The sequence below is a fragment of the Hetaerina americana genome, unplaced genomic scaffold, assembly GCF_022747635.1.
Source record: "Hetaerina americana unplaced genomic scaffold, ioHetAmer1.1.p SCAF_1, whole genome shotgun sequence".
Lineage (NCBI taxonomy): Eukaryota > Metazoa > Arthropoda > Insecta > Odonata > Calopterygidae > Hetaerina > Hetaerina americana.
The window spans coordinates 10,062,468-10,069,012 of record NW_027286069.1 but is presented as its reverse complement, the minus strand read 5'-3'; positions in this window follow the sequence as shown (position 1 = coordinate 10,069,012).

Below are 6,545 nucleotides of genomic sequence, written 5' to 3'. Positions count from 1 at the left end.
CCGTTTAGTCAAAATCTCTTTGCGCCGAGGGTTAGGTGGAGTGAGGGAGGTTTTCGGGATGGAGGGAGGAAGAAAGGGGAGAATCCTTCTCTCTCTCTCTCTTCCTCCCGTGTATCTGTTTCTCTTTCCCTCTCCGGCCCCCTTTGAAGTGCCGCCCGCCCTCTACCACCAGGGAAGGACCTGCTCTCTTTCTTCCTCTCTCCCCTTTCCCTCTCCCCTTATCCTCCCCGCCCTCCCTCCGCCCCCGATGTGTGTGTGTGTGTCTGCGCCGCCGATGGGTGGGGTAGAGTGGTGTGGTGTGGGGTGGGGGGGAGGGGAGTCGAGGAAAAAGATAGGGCTCCATGAGTGAGCGAGCGAGTGGGTGGGTGGGGGGGCAGGCAGGGGGGAGGGGGGTTCCTCGTTCACGCTCCCCTGCACACGCAGAGGCACGCACGCACACACGCGCAAACGCACGTCCCCCCACGAGGAGAAGACGTCTCTCGGTGAACATTTCCACGCAAAGCGGACGACGAAAATAAAACCGTCTCTCTTTCACGGTCCCCCCCTCTTTTCCCCCATCCCGAGATCCCCTCGAGGCGCCCCCGTGTTCCCGAGGGATAGAGGGAGGGAGGGACGGGAGCGAATGAGTGAATAGGCTGCAACTGTTTGTCAAATGTTTAACAGAATGACTTGGCGGACTTTAAGAGGCCGGGATTCTGAGGGGGGGGGGAGGAAGAGAGGGTGAGTGGGGCGGTGATGGGCGAGGGGATGGATGGATTCGTGTGCGCCGCTAACCCTTGAGGGCGCTTTGCGAGCAAGGGTTAGCGGAGAGGAGGGATGATGTGGGAGGGGATTTCATCTCGCCTACTAGATGTCCAGGGCGCTCTATTTCAGCTGCGGCTTTGGCTCCGACTGATTCATGTGTGTCCAAGCAATAAATGCGCAATAAATTCTCAGCGCAGAGAGAAAGATTCGCGTCATTGCGATAAGTCGCGAATTAATTATGAGTTAGTTACTATCGAGGCATTAAACATCTGTGGCTTGAATAGGTTAAGGCTCGACTACAAGAAATATTTTGATGCCCTTTGACATTGGCACCACCGACGTTGTTAATAAGTACCGAAGAAGCACGTTTGTTCTTAATTGACTGATTTATTGGATCGGTGGAATTTAGATGGAGTACCGAAATTGAAATACCTAGAAGAAATACTTAAAGTAGGTTTTATATTGGTAGAATATATTATTTATACAAAAGGCATAATTAATGTGAGTTTTTGACTTTATTTGTTCCGATTTTTTCCTTTAATAATATACGTTTTTCACATTTACTGCTGGGATTAAGCTAAGCGAAAAAGTCGTCGGAGTGATTGTACAAAGCTATTTGAATAAGCAAGGGAAATAAATACTGGGAAGTAAAGGAAAATACTGGGAAAGGGAAAATACTGGGAAAGGGAAAATACTGGGAAAAAATAAATATTGGGAAGTAAAGGAAGTAATATTTTTGTTGGTAGGTCTAATAACAAATAAGTGTCCAATTATTTTATTTTAAATTAAATTGATCATTTTCGTCTGATTCTTTACTTCTTAAAAAGAGTGCCTGGTGCCTGTGTGCTGGGAGAATTTGGAAATCGAGAATAGCTAGCCTTTTGGTTGTCGATTGTCGTATGTGTTCCAGAGTAAAAAATTTATATTTTCTTTTTGTATATTTCTCACTACGAAACTACAAGTAAGCGCAGGGTTTATTATAAAACTGCTTCAAGGGACACTTTACAGCTAGTTATTACCACGTTACTCTCGATAGTTTTATTTCGTTTGGAATAGATATAAAAAAATCTTGGACCGAAACAATATTAGAAATTATTGCCACTCTTTCCCCCAAGTCTTGAGGTCAGATTGCATAATCCCTTGGCCATTCGTTTGAGTCTACTTACCCAAAATAAGTATTTGTTAAATTTAATTTAAAAAGCAAAATTTGGCGGGTTTATTTTAGTTGAAAGTATAATTAAGAGTTTATTTATTTTTATGTAAACTTTTTGGATACATTATCTGCACACAAAATGATTGGTACAGGATTTTTTTACTGAGGTTTCGTTTACGTATAAGATCATATGATAAAATATGGCAAAAAAGAGAGGGAATCGAATATTTGGCTGGATACAAGTTCCGAATGATGAAAGCAATGACTCGAGCAATAATGATAAAAATTGCGACGAAGGTTAATGCTCTACAGCGCTTCCTTTAATAATTTCTTCGTGCATTTCCCTACAAATGAAGAAGGCTCAGCAGAAGTCGTGCAAATTAATTTAAAATAGTTTTTCGAAGAGAATTCAGAGGCTGTGCCTACACAGAAGCTACCTGAACCGCACCAGACGGAGTTCTAAGTACTTATGTTGCTTCTGGAGGGAGAATACTAAAAAAAATCGACAGCATCTACATGACACACCGCGAAAGGCATTATCATATTTTGAGGAAATTTTGGGACGTTGTAAAATAAACTGTGGCTGGCAGATAATTTGTCAATCTCGTAAGATAACATGATAAGGACGAACATGGGAGATTAATAGCTTTTGCGGCGTGTTGAAATCTCGAGCTTTCAGCAAACAAAAAGACTTGATAGCTCATCTGTAAACAATAAAAAACTTTGAAAATGTTGATCCATGTATTTGATAAAACATTTTTTGAAAAATAAAAGTTAAATTATTTAAAATTTCCCAAAACTAGATGTAATAAAATTCAGGGTAGTGGACTCAACATTTTATAGATTCAACCTTTTAGGTTTCAAAGAAATGGTTTTTCGGTAAAATGGCCAGGAATCAGTTTTTATTTTGAGCAAAATCGTTAGCTATGAAATAGAAATGTTCTCTTGCAGTTCCAACTGAAAATTGAGGATATTATTCTTGTTTAAATTTGGCATTTGGCATTTGTGATGAACTCAAACCTAGTAATTCTGCAGTGTCTTTATGAAAATGGAAACTAACACTATTAAATTTGCAGAACAAGCCACGGTGGTTAGGGAGATGGGATATTTGGACCGCGGTCTCTATTTAGAAACAGGAAGAAGAAATTACATCTGCCATCTTGACAGATTGGGACCAATTCCAGTTTTCCGGGAAATTTAAATTTTCTCACAGCGGAAACCGTTTTGAAACTTACTTGTAAGATAGATAATTTGTTTCTAACTTAACACTTAGTAGTCCAAAATAGCTAGTAGGAATTGGTTTCATTGTTGCACCAGAGCCTCTAGATCTGACTTCAGATGCCTCAGAATATATCCTACAGAGAAAACAAAGGACTCCCTATTTTGCAGCAAACTCAAAGGAGTGGTGAATTATCTTGGGTTGGTGGTTGCTCTTACAGATTGTGATATCAAACCTCACCTCCATGAGTTTCAATTCAAAATTTCATAACAGTGCGCTATTGATTGAACTGTGTGCCGGGTTTTCCATCTTATTTCGAGCGCCTTCTGATGTATTAACTTCTGATATTGAGGGTAGAGCTCTCCATCTATTGTGGCTTATGAATTAAAACACTCAATACAACGTATGTGGCATATAACGTATATGAACCATTTACTTTCACTGTGTCAAAAGCGTTTTCCCTGGAAAATCTGGTGCTCGAAAAATCACACTTCTTGGGTGAAGCTAGCTTTTTGAAAATTATTATAACCCGAAATCGGTGAAACTTGAGGCATGGAGGGGCATCGGCCAGATGCCATCGGCCGGGGACTCTCCGGCCGGTAGTTGAGGAGCATTCCACGCACATCCGAGCGGAATGAGGAACTAAAAATAGCGAGGAGATCTGTCCATTATGCTACTTAAATGACGCCTGCGCGAATTACCGCGAGGACTCGAGTAATGCTTTTGGATTACTACAAGACCACAAGAGGAGGAAGTTGATACAGCTGTAAGAGTTTTCGGACTGGGTTTGATTCACATGACACTCTCGAAATCTCCAGCTTCTCCCAAGCTGCGTGATTTTTTTGCCTCTGAATTCTCTTCGAAAACCCATTTTTACTTGATTTTCTCGACTTCTGCTGAGACTTCTTCATTTGTAGGGAATACATAAGGAGATTATTAAAGGAACCACTGTATATCATTAACCTTCGTTGATATATATTATCATCTTTATCGCTCGAGTACTGCATTCTGAGCTACAATTCTGAACTCGTAGTCTGCCGAAAATTCTATTCCCTCTCTATTTTTGCCATTTTTTACTATATGATCTTATGCATAAATGAAACTGTAAAAAAATTCTGTACCAATAATTTTGTCTGTAGAAAATGTATTCAAAATGCTTACAGTTCACGGCATACTGAGTTATAGCAGGATCTGCCATTCACAGCGCGAGCCGACGAAAGAAGGGGAAAAGAGAGAAACAATACGCGATGAAAGAAACGGAAATATTGGAGAGCTATGTTTTTTAAATAAATAAAGCCAATCCATCTTGAACGTAATGCGACACTAGAGTGAAACGGCGGGGACGCCTATCTTGATTATGGAGCACCAGGGCAAGAATCCACTCATTATCGATTACCTCCGAAAAAAATATTTACCTTTGAGACCGGAATATTTCGCTGTGAGGGTGCTGTCGTAAACATTACTTAAAAAATGAAAGACAGAAACTCAAATATTCCTTATAGCGATACTATTTGCTTATTAGTTCCTTGAGTTTATGTTGTCAAAGCGCGCGACTTCTTCCTTTAGACTGAAATATATGGAATAAACTTCAAATTTTCACCAAGAGGGCGCGGTATTCGCGCATAAATAGGGTAGAGTATTTATATGTGAATCATTTAATTAGGCATTATCTATTGAACTGATTACGGTACAACACAACGGAGACTACAGTAAGTGACACATTGCTCATACTTGTAAATGTAGACCATAAGGGGACGTTCAATTTACAGGTATGACATATACCACAGTTAGCAAGCTGAAGGTAGGTTTTATAGGTGAGAGTAGAGCTCACCTAGTACTAGCCCAGTGGCGTATGAAATTCACTCATCGCCAGGGGGGAGGGGCACAGTTCGTTTCCCTCTGCCACCTATGGTTTCGCAGGGAAATTTGCTATCCGAAAAATCACAAAGCTTGAGTGAAGCTGAGGATTCCTAGAGGCGTCCCCAGTATTCGAACCCGGGCCATTTAGTTAGTACCTCAGCGCTCTTTACCATCTGGACTTATGGTGTTGTGGAATTATTAAAGGGCAGTTGTTGCTGTTAAAATTAAAATGGCCATATTCAACGCCATGCAAGTCTTAGTTGCTCATACTTTCAACTCGAAAATTCAGGCATAACATAAACAGTTTGCCCACATATGCTCAAGCCCATATTTTGCCGTAAAGAGCGATGCGTCGTAACACCACGCTTTACATTCGTCTCGATATTTTCTGCTCTTGAATCTTCTCCTATCGACTACCACCAAATGTCGGGCGTGACAGTCTCATTATTTTGACACATTAGAATGATTTGTTTGGTTCAACTATTTTTAGTGACATTAATATGATTCCGTTGCAAATAATAATGCTAATGAAGCTGGTGTTTCTGTTCATATTTCTCGCATAATATTTACTCAAATTAGCTAAGTTTTGACTACGCTTTTGGATTAGATTAATCACGAAACCGTTATTAATGGATGTAAATGTTAATTCTGTTAGTTTGAATAATATGCTCTCTATATATATCCCTTGATGGAAAACAATAAGTTTTTGATTACCTACTTGATTCAATTGCTTTGACCCCCGTAAACACATCTTTCATTTTTACCTTTAAAAGAACGCATCAGTTTCCCGGGCTTTCGCCTCGGCAGTGGTATTTGTAACAAGACCCTTGGCTGGCCTTGACGCGTATCCCGAAAAAAAGCATCAATGATTAAGCAATAGGGTCATAATAAACGTCTGCAAACCTACCGGGCGCCATTCAAGTTTTCGAGCCTTCATACACAATGAAAATGAAAGAAAAACGAAAAAGGCCGTATTTTTGTTAAAAGATGAAGATTTAGGATTGATGGGTATCGTAGGTATTATGATCGCTGAAATTCATCAATATATAGTCTACTGAGTAATATATCGTATGTATCGTTGTTCAGTCTGTACCCACCCAAAACGGTAGAATACCAATAATAGTCCGGGTTTGGATAAGTTTTTAATTGACCCCAAGTCTTTAATAGAATGATTAAAATGTCCTTAAACCTCACGTTACTTATAGCAACAGCTTCTATAACTGTGCCAGTGGAGAAGGGATTTATGGAGGTGACTGGCAATTAGTATGAACTGGGACGCTTTTGCAACGTGTATCTTTTGCGGGAGCAAGACTTCAGAGAGTTTTAGGAGCTCCGAGTTTTCGGCAATTTTTGATTTATTTATTTCGTTCAAAAACAACATCGCGCCAGTTTTATTGGACAAATAAAAAATTGTAAGAATAAAAACTTATCGCATTAGAAATAACAGCAACACGTAAAAAAATGAAGTTCTGGTTACATAAATGAGGGAGAAGAAATAAGTAGTGAAGAAGGAGGAAGTTCGAAGAAAATTAAGTGGGAGAAAGAGCGGGGCACGAGTGGACGGAATGA